The 17,934-nt window shown below is 45.4% G+C and overlaps 1 protein-coding gene across 4 annotated transcripts in view; it reads right to left on the bottom strand.

The window, feature by feature from the left end:
• Window positions 1-17,934, bottom strand: part of VAC14 (VAC14 component of PIKFYVE complex) — a 1,997,670-nt gene that overhangs the window by 207,261 nt on the left and 1,772,475 nt on the right. The window lies entirely within an intron of this gene.

Raw genomic sequence — 17,934 nt, 5'->3', positions numbered from 1 at the left:
AAGTACATTCTGTACTGCAAATCAAACCATTTTATTACAATCAGGGTCAGATGGCCAATGGGTTTCTTGCATACAAATTTGAACTGACCACTATCAGGAACATTATTGTGAGTCTTTTGGATGAGGGGGGCGAACTATGCAATTTGGTGAAGATAAGAAGAGACCCATTCCATCTAATTTCTTTTCTCGACTCGTGTCTTGAGATTCTAGTTCATCTGCAGCTCAGAAAAAATATATTACACAGGTTGGACTCCCGCGATTGTCAGAAGTAGAAAGAGTAAAGAAGTTGTTGATGCTGCCTTTTCAGCTTAATAAAATATGTGGCCACAACAGCTTTACAGATCTTTTTTTTTTAACAAATCTTTTAAAACTCAACTTCTGAGCCCACTAACTAAACTATACAATTATTTTCAGGTATTGGCATCAGTTCCATGCCCTATGGCAGAACCCACTACGATACTGACACTTAAGCAGGGTAAGGAAGAGACAGACTGCAACACCTACAGTAAGACTGCTCTTTGTGGGGATGCCGAGCAATGATACACGCTAGACACAAAGCAGATAAAGTTCAACCAAACATTTATTGGTTGCATGTTTCAGGGTGGAGGTTGGTCAAATGCCAAAGTGACCTAGGGGAAGTAAATCAAACAAAAGGAGGATAGCTTCAACCAAAAGGCGTCGGAGCAAGGATAGCAGAAAGTAGGAAGGTGAGAAGGGGACTCAAATGTGACTGCTCCAAAGATATCAACGTATAATCCTCCTCTCTGATTAGCAAGTCCTTGTCCCTACAAGGATGCCCTACACCATGCACAAGAAAGTCCAAATGTGATGGCAAACTAAAACGTGCTAACCTACTCTTAATCAGTCCTGTTAGCGCTCAGGCTAATCCAGACCTAATCAATACAAAGTCCAATATGTTCTGGTCAACACATACCACAACCTCCTGTTTAATGTATTGTCTCTTCTCCGTTGGTGAATCCTAAAAAGGGAGCTGGCATGTGTCAATGTATTTATTTATTTAAATTCTTATTAAGCACTACACGTCCATGGGCCTCAGAGCGCATGGAAAAGCTAAGAGAGGGGCCAGAGGGCAGGGAGGAGAGAGATTTAATCTGCTGAATTAAAGAGGAGAATTCTTACAGACCTCTTAAAGATCGCCAGAGAGGATGAGGATCTTATGCTGGGTGGAAGAGCATTCATTCCCGAGGTGCATGAGTTTCAAAGCTTGTACCACCGAATTTCTGCAGACGGTATCGTGGTTTGCTCAAGGCATGGTTCTCGTTGGAGCGCAGTGTCTGAGCAGATTGTTTTAAGGAAAATCTGTCAATTAAGTATTGGGGAGCGGCAGGGTTCTGACATTTATAAGTAAGAGATAAGATCTTATGCCTAATTCTTTGCTCAATAAGTAGCCAGTGTAATGTTTTTCTGAAAGAGGAGATGTGATTGCGTTTAGAAAGTCCATAAATGGCCCTGACAGGACCATTCTGGGTGGTCTGCAAGTAATGCAAGTTTGCCTGCGATCTACCAGTGAGCAGACTATTGCAATAGTCTAGCCGTGAGTTGACTAGTGCAATGGCCAGTAGGGATCTGTTTTTTTATGGAAAAATAAGGCCAGATTTGATGGAGTAATTTAATCACATAGCCGCATGAGGAACGGATTTGTGAGACTTGCTGTTACATGGACAGCTCATGGTCAAAGATAACACCCAAGGATTTTACCGATTCACTGAGTTCTGAACACCTGCGATAGAGAAATTAGAGTACAGCATGTCAAGTTTTTTCATTTGAGGACCAGTGCCAACAATGAAAGCTCTGTCTTCTCATTATTCAAAGCAAGAGATTTAAGCACCATCCAGGATCGAACTTCCGAGTAGACTCTTTTTAGGACATTGGTGTCTACAGAGTGTGTCCCAGTAAATTCAAATAGTACCTGGGGGTCAGCTGCGTAGTTAGCGTATTTGACACCCAGTCTTTCAAGAAGGTTGAGAACAGGCCTGATAAAGATATTACTAGATACTCTGCATGCAAAGGAGATAGGAGGTGCCTGGGCATTCCCGACAGCCACTCTGGATGTTCTAGGGCCCAAAAAAGATGTAATCCATTTAGAGGCCGTCTCTGAGCAGTTGGCGATGTTTTTCAACCCCTCTTGTAGCATGTTGTGATCACAACATGCTGACCCTGTTCTATGATCCCTGTGTGCGATGTTCGATTTGAGATCTAATAGTGCCGTCTCAGTTCCATGTTGGGCTCTGAACCCAAATTGGTGGGCACTTAAGATTGTATTCTCTTTTATAAACCTCTGTAGCTGCAAGTAGGCCACTTTATCAATGATTTTTAAAAGATAGGGAACATTAGTTACTGGGCAATAGTTCTTGGCTAATGCTGGATCAAAAGTGGTTTTCTTTAATAAGGGAGTTATCCAAACATCCTCCAGTAGGTAGGCACGATGCCATTCGTGAAGGACATGTTAATCATCTTGGTGATCCAAGTAGGGAGGGCATCCAAATATTCTTTCAAGATGTGGGTAGAGCATGAGTCTCCTAGACATGATGTAGGTTTGAATTTTGTAACTATGTCAGAAACGCCTGTTTCTGAGCAGCTATGAAATTAAAATGTAGGAGTTGATGGGTCAATATTATTCCCGGTGGTGGTGTTCACGAGATTCTGGCTTTTGTTAGGTGTTAAGCAGGCCTGCTGATTAGCAATAGTCAGTTGGTGATAAGTTGTTTTGGTCAAGAATTCATTTTGTATAATCTGACAAGTGTCAGTCTCTTTGATGGTAGGTGGAAACAAAGAGCTATGACTCTCAAATTCTTTAAGAATGTTTAACAGTTCGTTAGAACTGGATTTGGCATTATCAATTCGTATGTTTTATTTTTCAGTTTTTACTTTTATAATTTTTTTTTAACGCATGTACAGATTCTTTATATTTGGCTAATGTGAGTGGACCAGTGTTTTTACGTCACTCACGTTCAAGTGCTCTTTTCATCTTTCTTGCTTCTACGATACTGTCATTGAACCAAGATTTTTTAAAGGTTTCTGTTTTTATCGTCTTGGTTTTTTCAGGGGTTAATGTTTCAATAGTGGCCTTAATGGCTGATGAGAGGTGAGACACTAGATCAGAGGTTTTCTCAAATATTTCTGTAGTAACCAGCTTGGAGGATAATAATGTAGAGAAGTTGAGCAATTAGACATTTTTGAGATGTCTACATTTTGTCTCAGTCTTAATATTTGTGTCAAGTCTAAGTGGAGCAGTAGGTAGCAGTAAAGTCATATTGACCAAACAATGGTCAGACCAAGGACAGGTCTGGCTGTCTATGGCTGTGCTGTGTAGGTTGTGAATCAAGATCCAATCCAGCATATGACCGCCTTGATGAGTTGGATTTTTTATTATTTGAGTGAAGCCGACAGTTTCAAGAGAGGATAGTAATGATTTGGCTTAGGCATCGGATGAGTCTTCGGCCCATAGATTAAAGTCCCCTAGGACAATCATCAAGGAGTTACACTTTGTGACACTATTCAGTAAAGTAATAAGCTGTTCCTTAAACAGAAGTATGTTTTGTGGGGGTTTGTACTAACTAAGTATAGGCAGAGACACGTTCAGGTTGAATTTCAATTTTAAGACTAGGTTTTCACATCCCGCAATGTTCGGACGGTTTATGATGTGACAAAGTAATCTTTCCCAATGAGTGACACACCACCCTCTCGATGTCTGATACCGTCTGTTCTATTAATTTTATATCCTGTTGGGACTGAGTTATCTGCAGATAACTGGGCAGTTTCGTGTAACCATGTCTCGTTAACTGCGAGCATATCTGTTTTGTGCATCGTGATGTAATCTGCAACCTCCGTTCCATGTTGGACTAGAGATCAGGTGTTAAGAGGAGAGATAGTAAATACATTGTTCTGTGGGGACTTCTTGATGTTACTACTAAGGTCATGTCTGGTGTGGGAGGACATAGAGCAATCAATAAGAGGTTTATCTTGAGTGTCTATTCCCAAAGGGAGAATGGCCTTAGACGTGTGGTCACTGGATGGAGAAGGAGGCTGTATATCTTCCTTCAATTCAATGCTCACAGTGGGTACAAGAGGCTAGTCTTCATACAGGAGAGCTGGAAATAACTGCATGGGAATGTTTTGGAAAGAGATTCTTTCTGCAGTGTCCATAATGGTATTATTCCTGTTGAGTAGATGGGAGGCGGTTTCTTTGTGTGGTGACCAATTTATTCATTGCTTCGGGAGCAGGAAGTAGTCCAAACACTTTGCATTTCGCTACGATTTCAGCCTGTTTAGATTGATGATGTGTTCTGGGCGTGGAAGTCATGCTGACAGTTTCCACAAGCATTGGAGGAAACCTTGCCTTACGTACAAATGAAGGGGAGGATGCAATCAGGTAGTCTGTGGGTCGCAAGGCCAGAGACGTGAAGAGGCTATCCCAGCGCCACCTTGCACAAACAGGCAATAACCAGCCTGACAAACGTTGTTTTAAGGTCCAGTTATTGCTGGGAGATGTAGTTCCACATAACTATAGGGCAGCTAAAGCTGCTCTAATATCGTACAATGTCAACTTACAATGTGCGCGGCAGACCGCAGGGCTCACAGTGCAGCACAAATTCTTAATGAGGCAGAGATAAGATGACTAAGTGTGCACGTTCAAATCAGGATTCAAATAATGTTTGCAGGGATCGAAGGAATACAGCAAAGTGAACAAAGCAGTAAACACAGAAGGCTCAATGTAAGCTAAAAGTGAAACAGGAGCAAATAGTTTTCACTAAAAGTAAAATATTTCTCAATTATAAGTCAACTGAGAAATGCTCATTATTCAATTTAAGTAAAGTTAAGCACAAGTAGTTTCGAGTGCAACAGGTCTAAAATGAGTCGTGATCAATTAGGTAAACAATCAAATGTTCACACAGCACCCCAACATACAATTGCAGTCAATGTTCTACTGTTGGCAGTGGCTGAAGCTTTAAATGTGTTTATGGTCCTCTGCACCATCTTGGAATCACTTCTGTGTTTGCCTGCGGCTCTGCGGCATTCCAAGACCACCAGCTATCTTCCATTGTATGCCAGCAGAGCGTTTGCAGGTTCGTAAGGTAAGGAACCAAAGTGCTATGTGAGAAACGGCCATATGAAGGACTCCAGACAGCAGAAGGGATGAACAGATCTGGGCCAGCATGATTATCTTGAATTTGTCTTTGGGAAAGGAGATATTGACAGTGCACAGAGGTAGGATGGTGCCCAGGACTGCCCTATTCTTTTGAGCATGCAAGAAACATGGAAGAAAATTGAGTAGACTTCCTACACTGTCTGGAACAACAGGGGGACTTGTACCTTGGCCATCAATTCCACTGAAGGCTGAAAAATGAGAGGATAAGTGGGGCAAGGGAAGGTAGGCAAGGGTGGTTATGCCTTCCTCTCCATTGGCAGCATCCCAACCTCACAGGAAATGTGCAGTCCTAACACACCACTGTGGAGAGATGAGCTAGGACCTGCACATCATGGTTTAGATTTTGGAACGCAAATGCCAGGGAGAAGCTTCTGGAGTTCTTTTGTTTCATATACTTGGGCCAATTTGGTAAACTGCCTGGCTGTTTTCCTGACGGTGATGATCTCTCCTGCCTGGGCTGAAAGGTATGCTTAATGTAGTTAGTGGTTGGTGTTTCAGAAACATGAAGGGGTATCATGTGGAGAGAGCATTCATTTTCTTTTTTTTAAAAAAACTTTAACAAGTTGGCAATTATATACAAGTGGTTCATCCAGTCTACAATACATACTTAATATGTTTCTATTACATATAACACTGTTACAGTCATCTTCTGCATTTATACTTTGTTCTTCCTTATACAGTTCTGTCTACATGTTCGTTACATTATTTCCCTTTTGACATTAAAGGGATGGTCTAGTAAACATTTTTATTTAAAAAATAGATAGGCAACATAAAAAAATAAATACTAGCATTCTCCGTTTTAAAACTTCCTATGTAAAATTTTGAGCTATTCAAGCTCAAAATTCGCAAAAGCAAGCACATGGGCGCATCCATTTTGTGAAATGGAGGCCCTCCTGTGCTGGCTTTTGCTTTTGCGGTACTAATGAAGGAAAAGCCAGCCAACTGTAGTAAACAAAGGCTACCGCTGGGTGGCTTTCCCTTCATTACTGCTGTAGGCGGAGGATGGGGACCGGAGACCAGAGCAGGAAAGCTGCAGCTGAATCTCGGTTAGTGCTATTTATTTATTTTTTTAAAAATAAGCACTAGCTGCGGTTTTTTTTCTAAGTTTTCCGGGCTGGAGGAGCCCGGAAAACTTAGAAATAAAACCGCAGCTTTAAAAACGTTATATTTATGTTTGCGGTCGCTTTTAAAGCGACCGCAAACATAAATACAACGTTATTGTGTTGGAAAACGCTGCGGTTTTTCTTTCCAAGTTTCTCAGGCTCCTCCGGCTCGGAGTGAGAAACTCGGAAAGAAAAACCGCAGCGTTTTCCAACACAACCGCGTTGTTTCTGCCTGAATCTGCTTTCCCATTTGGGGCTCTCGGGCTCCCCGAGAGCCCCAAATGGGAAAGCAGATTCAGGCAGAAACAACGCGGCATTGCAGAAAACAACCCACGGGGAGCCCGAGAGCCCCAAATGGGAAATCAGCTGCAGGTAGAAACACTACGCGGCATGTAAACATAACCGCGTGTGTTTCTGCCTGCTGTGGCTTTCACTTTGGGTCTCCGGTGCTCCCCTGGGAGCACCGGAGACCCAAAGTGATAGCCACAGCAGGCAGAAACACACGCGGTTGTGTTGGAAAACGCTGCGGTTTTTCTTTCCTCCGAGCCGGAGGAGCCTGAGAAACTTGGAAAGAAAAACCGCAGCGTTTTCCAACACAATAACGTTATATTTATGTTTGCGGTCGCTTCAAAAGCGACCGCAAACATAAATACGTTTTTAAGCTGCGGTTTTATTTCTAAGTTTTCCGGGCTCCTCCAGCCCGGAAAACTTAGAAAAAAAAACGCAGCTAGTGCTTATTTAAAAAAAAAAAAAAAAATAGCACTTACCAAGATTCAGCTGCAGCTTTCCTGCTCTGGTCTCCGGTCCCCATCCTCCGCCTACAGCACTAATGAAGGGCAAGCCACCCAGCGGTAGCCTTTGTTTACTACAGCTGGCTGGCTTTTCCTTCATTAGTGCCGCAAAAGCAAAAGCCAGCACAGGAGGGCCTCCATTTCACAAAATGGATGTGCCCATGTGCTTGCTTTTGCGAATTTTGAGCTTGAATAGCTCAAAATTTTACATAGGAAGTTTTAAAACGGAGAATGCTAGTATTTTTTTTTTATGTTGCCTATCTATTTTTTAAATAAAATGTTTTACTAGACCATCCCTTTAAGTTCCGGTTGTGCTTTCCATATAAGTTCGGTATGGGGCCCATGTGTCTTTAGCCCACAACGTTGTTACCACAGTCTGTACATACCCCACCTCACTATCAATCATTTAAGTAAACCATTGTTTTAGTGTTGGCGCCTATTTCGCCTTCCATCTTACTAGTATACACTTTTTTGCTATTATGCAGCCTAAATTGAAAAATCTATGGATCTTAGTTTCTGCCTTGCCAATATCTCCCAGGAGATATTTTAAGGGAAGAAGCGTCGGGGTATATCAACCATTTCATGCAGCGTTTGTGCAATTTGATGCCAATAATCAGCAATCGGGGGGGCAATTCCAGAACATGTGCATAGTATCAGCATCTACAGAACAACATTTCGGACAGAGCTGCATCTTTTGCAGATTTAATCTGGTGGTATGTTTGGGGGTGTAATGGAGCCTATTCAGCACCTTATATTGTATCAGCTGCAAACTTGCATTGAGTGAAACTTCCCTGGTTAAGCTACACATTTTCTGCCATTTGTGTTCGTCGATTACTGACCCTGTGTCCCCTTCCCATTTTTCCCTCAGTGTGTTAGTTTGAGGAGTGCCGTCCTTTATCTTTGAGTATAGTCTTGCTAGTAGTTTTTTTTTATTGTCATTTTGCATCATCATTTCCATATATTTGTTTGAATCTGGCTCCACAGGATATGATAGCTAGTTCTGTTTTACAGACGCTCTCATGCGGTAGTATTGCAGTATTTTCAGTGGATTATTGCCCAGTTTATCTTTGAATTCGCTTAGTGTGACGGGGAAAAGATTGCCTAATTTCATCATCCTGTCTGGGTCCCACACATTTTGGACATCTATGTCCATGTTGGGGGGGAGGTCCGGGGTATACCACAACGGCATATTTTGCTACATGGCTTCGTGTTTTTTAGTCTAGCCATTATACGCTTACACGCATCCAGTGTAGTGCATAGCGGGTCGAATGGACAGGGGATTACTCTGTATTCGCATATCAGGTAGTCTTTATGTCAATCGGTGTTGCGGGTTGTTTCTCAATATCAATATGAGAGTATTTATTGTCCGGGCCATACCATAGGCCCGCGTAATGGGGTTGAGCAGCCAAATAATGTAGCTCGAAATCGGGGGCCGCCAGCCCCCGTCTGTTGTATGGTTTAGAAAGAGATTCCTATTTTGTCTGGGCAGTCTTCCCGCCCCATATGAATCCCACCGCCAGTTTCCGGAGCGTGTTAAAGAACTGTCGCCCTGGCCACATATCGATATGGTATTAAAGTAATATAGGAGGTTTGGAGTTACTATCATTCTCAAGACGGCTATCTGGTCTAGTAATGACAGCAGGAATTTACCCCATAGGTTAAGTTGGTCTTCAAGTGCGTTAAGATAGTCTGCATGATTTTTGTCATATAGAAGTTTGTGTGACCGTGCCACCCTAACCCCCAGATATTTCACAGTTTCCTCAGCCCATTTCATCCTGTGCAGTTGTTTTGGTTTAGTAGTTTTGTCATTAAGTGGGAAAAGTTCCGATTTCATTGCGTTAATTGTATATCCTGAGTATAGGGTGAATTTGTTGACTTCAGCTAGGACTGGTTCTACTTTTACTTCTGGGTGTTTTAGGTATATTAAGGGATCATCAGCGTATAGCGATATTATCTGCCTCGGTCCCCATATGTGTATTCCACCATGACTGTGGAACTCACAAATCCTACTTGCAAAAGGGTCTATTGTTAATGCAAAGAGCAAGGGGGAGAATGGGTATCCCTGTCGGGTCCCTCTAGCTAGCTTAATTCCCCTTGAATAGTTCCAGTTAGTCCGTATCTTAGCTTTGGGGTCATTATAAAGACTTATGAATTTATTGAATCCCTCCCCTAAGCCCATGTGTTTTAAGACCCCAAATAGGAAGTTCCAAGTCACTGCATCGAAAGCTTTTTCAGAATCGAGCACCATCGCTGCTGCTGGGATCTCTGGGTTTATCTGTGCCATGGTGCCAAACAGTCTTCTCAAATGTAGGGGCCATTGATCTTCCCGGGATGAATTCCGCCTGGTCCGGGTGTACCAGTTCGGACATGTAGGGTAATAGTCTATTGGCCAATGTTTTAGCAAACATTTTTGCGTCTGAGTTTATTAGAGAGAGTGGGCGGTATGAGAACTGTCACAATCCATGCCCCTGACCCCCTCAGGTATAACAACCCCCTGGCAGCAGTGGGGCTAAAGCCCTTCACACCGGCCCCAAGAGCCTTAAAACTCCCATCAGAAACATACATGGAGTCAGTCCTGGCACCCTTGGCGCCAGGCTCATTATCAGGAATAAAGCAATACCAGTTTTGGACCTTAATCCAACATGGAGGCCTATTACACAGCTCAGTTCTTTAGAACCAAGCCATGCGGTCTAGTGTTTTGGGTGTGGCTGGGCCTGGAACTACTTTGTATGGAACTAATTTAGGTAGGCTATTTAAACCACACCCAAACAGCAGCGCAACGCTCACCATGTCCAGCTCCTGCTCATCTGCTTCTCCGGTGGCCCGATCCTGAAGCCCTAGATTCGGATTCCATTAATAACCTGGAAGAACAAGAACAGCATTAGCGAGCAAGAACACTTACCTATGAAGTAACCGGCCTTGAATCCATCTTGCAATTCGCTTACCTCGCCCATCTCCGGAGTTTGCCGCAACCTGCCAAGGTAAAGAAACAAGGACATCATTAATAACAATTCTTACCTGGGCAAGCAGCGAGTCCTGGCAGCACCCTGCGCTTCTCTTACCTAGCCCATCTCCGGGTTTCACCGCAACTTGCAAGGGAGAAGGAACAAGGTCAGCATTAACAAAGCACTTACCTCAGCAAGCAGCGCTTCGATCGCTCATCACTCCGGAACATCACCGCAACCTGTACAAAGAGAAGAGAACACAGGTTAGCATTTAACACCAATAAACAGCGCAGCGCTCCGCGCACCAATAACTCACCAGGGTCTTCGCAATAAGCGCGCCAACTCCGAGATCGCAACCATCCCTGTGAAAACAAAAAGAGACATTGTTAGGGAACAGCATAGTGGAGCAAGACGCCGATAAGACAGAGTAAACAGAGGGAAAGAAAGACAAAGAATAAAGATTGAAAAGACATTATAACTCACCTGGAAGACAGCAAGCAGAGTCAGAGTCACAGCCGGTCTGGACCCGACATAAGGGCACATGGACCAGTGAAGCAACTAGGTCCACGGAACGCCCGCACCAACCATGCGCCCCTGCACAGAGACGCAGGGCGGAGAGTTCAATGCACAAAAACCTAAGGCGTTTCCCAACGTCTGGCACATAACCAACCAGAGAGGGGTCCGGGATAGCGCTTAGACCTCCATCCAGTGTCGTGTGGTGCCCCCGTGGATACCAGGTGAGCTTAACAGGACATTTCGTTAGGGGGGTCTCCCTGGTTTTACAAGGACTGTTATAACCGCCTCGGTGAGGGAGGGTGGTAGTGCACCAGAGTTGCAGGTTTCCTCCAATGTCTCGGGAGGATAGCTCAGGGGCAACATGCTCGCCTTGGAACCAAGACGACATGGAGCACCTCAGGTTCGATCCCCAGGTCCGCACTTCGAAACCTCAGGGTATTAAGTGCGTTATAAATAACCAATCATATCAATCCAATCATATCATATCCTGAGCAGCTTGGGGACTAGGATAACCTTGTAGACAGGGGAGTTGCTAGGTCTGGAAAAGACCCAGGGCTAAGCTGATGTCGGAACTGTTGGGACTGGGGGCTAGCTAGTCTTTTGGCTGTAGCTCCTGAGATTCTATCCGGGGCTACAACCAAAAGATCAGGGGCTATAGCCCCTTTAGCCCCCCCTAGCAACGCCCCTGCTTGTAGACTTTGTATTGCTCGATGCCAATGTCATCAGGGCCTGGGGCCTTACTGGATGCTAAGGAGGCTATAGCTTTGGCAATTTCCTTAGTTATTGGGCTGCTTACTTTCCCACTGGATTCACTATCCAATGTGGGTAATTTGGTGTTTGCTAAGTAGTTCCCCACTTCCTCCTCTGTCACCATGTCGCTGTTAGAATAGAGTGGTAGTATTCCCTACACATGTCGTTTATTTCGTCGGGTTTGATGATTTTTAGTCCATTGGATTTTGTGATCCAGCTAATATGTTGTACTTCGTGTTCCCCTCTAATTATCCCAGCTAATAGCCGGCCGAGTCAGTCACCTTCCCCATACTGTCTGGCTTGTACTTTCTTTGTCATAAACCGAGTTTCTCTATCTGCTAGGTCGCAGAACTTTAGTCTGCTACCTTTAATTAGCCCTAGTAGTGCGCTGTCGTGTGTCCTACCATATTAATTTTCTAGGTCCCTATGGTCCTACTCCGTCTCCTCCAGTTCCCTTCTAGTGGTTTTTAAAATGCGGGATGTGGATACAATCATCACCCCATGGAGCCACACCTTGAATGTCTCCCACACCGTGAAAAACCTAGTCACTGAACTTTCGTTTTCTGCAAAGAATGCATCAATATTGATCCGAAGTGTCTCCACCAAGGAATCATCCAACAGTGCCACTGGGGCCATTCTCCACATTCGTGTTGGTCTAGGTGTGTGCGTCTGCCGTGTTTCTAGTACTACAGGTGAGTGGCCTGACCATGTGCGTGGTAATATCGTGGCTTCACACACGCTGTCTACCCAGGTCTCAGACATGAGCCACAGGTCGATTCTGAAATGGGCATCATGCACCGTGGAGTAGTATGTGTATTCCGCAGACGTAGGGTGTTCTGCTTTCCAAATGTCTATTAATCCATATTGGGACATAATCTGCTTAATAGTGAGGGAGGCTTTGGTCATGTTTCTATGTTTGGTGCTTGATCTATCCATGGTAAAGTCGAGAGTTTTGTTAAAATCTCCCCCCACCCCAGAGTATTGGGGTGTCAGGGTTCTGGCCTATTAGAGTTGACACTTTAATGTAAAATGCGGGTCATCTGCGTTAGGGCCATATGTACTTACTAGAGTTAGTGCTCTGTTATTGATTGTGCCTGATACCACCACATACCCGCCCTCCGGGTCAATGTTTACCGATCCAGCCCTGAAGCCAATGTTTTTGTGTATTAGTGGTATCACTCCCCTCGCCTGTGTTGAGTAGTTCATGAAGAATCTATTCTTCCCCCATCTCTGTGCCATCTGTCTGTGTGTGGCCTCCATTGCGTGGGTTTCTTGGAGCATTATTATGTTAGGTGTATGTCGTTCAAGGTATGCCCAGATCTTTTTTACTTTTATCGTGCTATTTAGCCCTCTCACATTCCACGAGATCAACTTAAGGTGAACAGCCATACCGTACCATGATCTCCTTCATCCTTGTGCTATCCATTGTTTCACAGCTTCCTTATCTTCGAATGTAACTGAGCTTGCATGCCATTTGCGATTACTTTTTCCAACTTTTCTCTCCAAAACTACCGGGCTAAAACCGACCCAGTCTACTTGAACATCAAATAATAGTATAACCCTCCTTCCCCCTCGTCCCACCCCCACCGTCACCATCAACCCCAACTCAATGATGTGACCATTTTAAACTTTTGGATAAACCCTGGGGGGCTATGTTCATAGCCTTCAGCGTCTGTCCAGCTCGCCGTATCCTAGAACTTCATTTTTGTTTGTCGCCGCTACTGCAGGGTATTGAGGCCGGCTGGTCTCGTTGAGTCATCTTGCAGTTCTTTCATTCGTTCGTTGTCGTCCCTGTATTCTTCATTGTCGTGTGGTGCGTTTGCCTCTTGCTGTGGTGGTTGGGGGGGCATGGGTATCGATGCCTCCACATAGGTCAGTGCTTGTGCGGGATTGTCAAAGAAATGGGCCCTTCCCCCATGTTGAATTCTCAGTTTGGCGGGAAACATTAGGGAGTACGGTACTTTGCGGGCCCAAAGTAAGCATTTTACTGCGTCATAGGACCTTCTTTTCGTTTGTACACTGCTGCATCAGTGTTATATTCAAATTGTAAAGATACCTTTTCCCTTGCCAGCTGAAGAATTGTGTCTCTGTCCCTGTAGTTTAACGATCATGCATTTTTTGTCCTTGGAGGAGCTCCTGGGCGTGGGGTGGGGGCAAGTGGGGAGCGAGTGTCCGGTGTGCCCTCTCAACGAGAAACTGCATGGATAATTTGGAGGGGTCAAACATTATTTTCAAAAGGTTCTCTATGAATGGTTCCATAGGACCTTTACATGCTGCTTACGGAATCCCCACCACGCGGATGTTGTTGCGTCTCGATCTTGATTCCAAATCCTTGCATTTGTTCGTCATTTTCTTTAACTCAGTTTGGATGGCATTCAGTGTGCGGTTATGGCACTGTATCGTGTCTTCATTTGTGCTCTTCGAGTTTCAGCTTCTGTAATGCGTCCATTTTCTTTCTCTATCTTTGCCTTCAGAGACCCTATTGGGCCAACAATGTCATCTAGCTTGACGTTAATAGCCATGAAGTCATTTTGCATTATTTGCAATAATTGATCATCTCTAGGGTTATTGTCTCTGCATTCCATTGTTGAGGTACTTGAAGGTGTGGGAGTGGCAGTTGTTGAAGTTCTTGGGCCTGTGAAAGTGTCCATTGGGCCTTCTTCTTGTTGGCCCCTTTAGTCATGGTGCTGGCTTTGCTCAATTCAGATGCAGTCTCACTTCACAGGTTCTTTCTTTAGTGCCGGTTATTATCCTTACCGTATTGTTAGCTTGACTGCGCCTTCCAACGTCCAGTACTGTTTCTATGAATGGCAAGGCTGTCCAGTTTTGCAATGATTTTGTAAATTGTTTACTAAATTGTAAGCAATCCCGAGGTGTCCACGTGTGGTCTCAGAGTGGGTTTAGTTTAATGATATCTTATCCCCAGCTCCCTTCCCGTTGCTGCTCTTGGAGTGCCCGGTTACTTGTCTGCTCTGTAGTGTTGGTGATATTTGTGGCTCAATGTGGCTCGGTCTGTGCTGGTGGTATTGTGGGATTTCTATCGGATTGATGGGCTATCAACAGAGTGTACTGTGATCCATAGTCAGTGCTAGGGTGACCACGTATTGTTCCAGATTTTGGTATAGTTTGCTTGTGCACGATTCCCAGTTTTTCTCTCTGGCGTCGCCTCGATGCGGGCGTGGAGTCGACCTTATGTTCACGGCAGTGTGTGTGTTCACGGCAGTCTGTACCGGCCTGCACAGCATTCAGCCATGGGCTGATTGCAGTGTGATAATTCTGCCGTCCCTCCGGCGTAGGTATCGTACTTTGCCTTGTCAAGGTTTGTCGTGTATACCCTGAATGCTCTCACCGCTGTTCGTGTTAGTTTATTTTCTTATGTGTCTGGCAACGTGAGATCCACAATGGTTTTTCTATCCCGACCTGGGATGTCGATAGCCCACTTCGCCGCGTTCGGGTTGGTGCACTGGGGCGTGTGCAATTGAGTTGTGGGGCCTGAGTCTGCGTAGCCTATACCGCCTGAGTCGCTTTTCTCTGGCCAGGCTTGGTGATCGGACCGGCTGTAGGCCGGTTTCCATGGATCTGTGTGGCCGGCTGGTCATTATTGTGAAGTCTCCTCATGTACCAGAATTCAGAATTTATGCCAGGGGTAATGGTAGGTTTTTCACTCTTCTCACGGTATCCGGATCGTGGACTCAGTGTGTGTGAACCTTATCACAGTACATGTTATTGCGGCAGGTTACGCTCTTCAGCCAAGGGTGTCAGCGGGCTCCGCCCCGCATGTTCGCGCTCAGGTTCAGGGCTTTTGTTGTTGGATCATGAGTGTCTAGTTTGTTCAGCTGACGCCACCCAGAGCACTTTACCACTGAATCAGAGCAGCAGCCGGGTCAGTACCCACAAAACCCCAGGGCTTTGTGCCTTTATTTGCTAGGCCCTTATCGGGACAGGGGTAACCGAATTTATGCGGCAAGTAATGGCAGATCATGCAGTCTTACTGCGTTACTTTGGTCAGGATTTGATGGAATCTTCTTCCACTACGCCCTGCCAGGTCCGACCATGAGGGGCTCGAAGGTTGCAGTGCATAGCCTTCGCTGCTTGATTTGGCTGTGTCGGATGTATGACTTGGGTTGTCTGCCCGGACTACACCCCTTTGTTTCTTTTATTTCTCCCTGCTGACACCAGGTGTGTGGCCACAGACTTCGGTTCGGGAGGTCAGTTGCTCGTTGGAATCCGACTCCCTGCGTGGTCACTGTTTCGTTGGGGCTGCATCATGGCGCACTCCACTCCTCCCAATGTTCTCAGACCGTGTCGTTGACACGGCCTCCGGGTCTCGTGGGATCTACGTTCTGGCTGGAGACAGCGCTGTATAGGTTCTAGTTCGGTCACTGTGCTTACGTTCTCAGATATGGCAGCGCACGACCTAGCTCTTTCTCTCCCAACAATGAACATAGTTTACTTAAGGCACTTGTCTTTACATGGAACTTGACTTGTTTCTTCTGCGGCAGTTCGTAAGACTCGGCAGGAGCAGGCTCCTACCCCGTCCGAGTTCCTTGCGTGTTTCTTCAGCATCGGCACCAGCCTTTCTTGCGAAGGCTGTATTCACTGCTGTAGCTCACGGTTTCTTACAATTCTCGGGGGTTGAGTGCACGACCGTCCACTGCACCTTGCCAGCTCTTCAAAGTAAAGCATTTCTATCCTGCGATGACTATTATGGCTCAGGATTAACGGTGGGGACGGAGCTCTGCTTTCAGGCGGCCATCCCGTTTGGCTGATCCACAGTGCCCCTGAGAGCATTCATTTTCTGTTTATTTAGTTCCCCATCCATTGTAGAGTGGAAACCATCTATCTTGTCAAAGGGAAGCACCGTGATCATCTAGAGCCACAACGAGTGTGTCCAGAGGCTGGTCTAGTAGTGCAAGTCGGACTGGAGTTGGGAGGCACTACCGGAGGAGGATATGCCAGCAGTGGGGAGCCTCTGGGGTGACCGTCCCAGAGCGTACAGTAATCGACCAAGGAAAGCCCCCCACTGCTGCAGTTGGAAAAGGGGCATGGGCAAAATAAAAAATAAAAACTCTCTGATAAGGTCTATAACTTAATATTTTATTAGCAGGCAGGTCTGAAGCCTTTGAAACTGGGAGAAGAACCAGTCCTTATTCAAGGATCAAAAGGAAAAACATGAATGCACACAGGTTGCGACTGGATGCCAAACCAGAGCAGTAAGCTCCAATGGATTAGATCAGGGATCCAAAAATCTAGGCAGAAAGGTGGCGGGTGAGAAAGGCACCGGGAAACACACTGAGGAGGTAGAGGTCCACTCAATCCCGTGAGTGAAGGAAGAAGTAGAAGCTTGTATAGACGGACTATGCAGGAGTCTCAATCTGGTCCCTGCTTTGTGTCACCTCACAGAGAGTGAGGTTCGAAAGTACATCAGATGGTTCATGCAGTCAATCAGAAAGGTACTCAAAAAAGGCAGCCGCTGTTGCATGTTTGCATGTATCCACTAATAGGTGTGAGAAAACAAGGTTGGTGGAGCTTCCAGGGAAGTGCTGACCCAGGAGTTCATTCTATGAACCACAGGTCTCTGAGTGGAACAGGAGGCCAGAGATTCCTGGATCCGACCAAAGATAGCATAACACTCTTGCTTGGTTCCTCAGGGATCCATTCTGGTACTGCCAATGAAGGTGAAGAGCCCTGGGGTAAACCCTGAGACAAGCCCTCGTATAGGACACCTTAATGCACCTAAGTGCAATCTCAGAAGTGACTGGTGATAGGTCTGCAAGCATAGTGCCAGTCTTAGTTCCCGACAGGGGATCCTTGGAGTTATCTTGATGGGCAATAGTCAGCCGCCAGAGTACTGTGTGGGGCCTTCCCCATACTGAAGTCATGAGGGAGCACAGGGAAGAACTAAAAATACCTTTTTTACTCACTGTTTCTTCTCTTTATAAAACAGAGGCTATTGTGTTTTAACACCGAGCCTGGGGAGAAGCACATGCAAATTACAGTAAAAAAAAAAAACATGCATGAAGAGAAAAACAAATTACATGGGGAGAATTGAAAGCTGACGTTGACAAAAGAAAACACGAATAAAGTGGATTTAATAGCGTGCGAGTGCTTGCCAGCTGTGAAAAAAGATAAAGGAAGCTACTGTCAGGAGAATTCAAAAGGCCACGTCAGTGGAGAAGGAGCAAAGTGCGACAGTTAATATGCATTTGCTCCTGCGCCTTCACACTGGAACAACACAGCAGGAAATAAATGGGACCAGGGCTCAAGTCAAGGCTACACAAGGGTGGACGGAGTCCCCCCACTCTTTTCAGAGGGCACCTTCATATGCTAATTTCTGGTGATGCCACATTCAATTAGTATGTTATTGAGTCCTCCTCACTTTTTCTTTTAGGACTTGACCCCTGAATGGGACACAGGAATATCAAAGTCCTTGCTTCGGAATGTTTGTGTCGCCGATACTGGAACACAGGCTACCGACTCCAGGAATCCACTTCATCCATGCCTGTGCCTTCACATTATCCCAAGTATGGCCAGCCCTCAGAGAGGCCAATCTGCTGTCTTGCTGGGGACTAGCTGAGCTGCAGAGTCTCATTTTCCCCAATTATGACCTTCTCGTCTGCAAGAGCAGCTTCGCGACCAATAGAGGACTGACTGAACTG

Source organism: Ambystoma mexicanum, chromosome 1p (assembly GCF_040938575.1).
Source record: "Ambystoma mexicanum isolate Mex_15411 chromosome 1p, UKY_AmexF1_1, whole genome shotgun sequence".
NCBI lineage: Eukaryota > Metazoa > Chordata > Amphibia > Caudata > Ambystomatidae > Ambystoma > Ambystoma mexicanum.
Note: the sequence above shows the minus strand (reverse complement) of the source record. Positions and strands in the feature narration are given on the sequence as shown.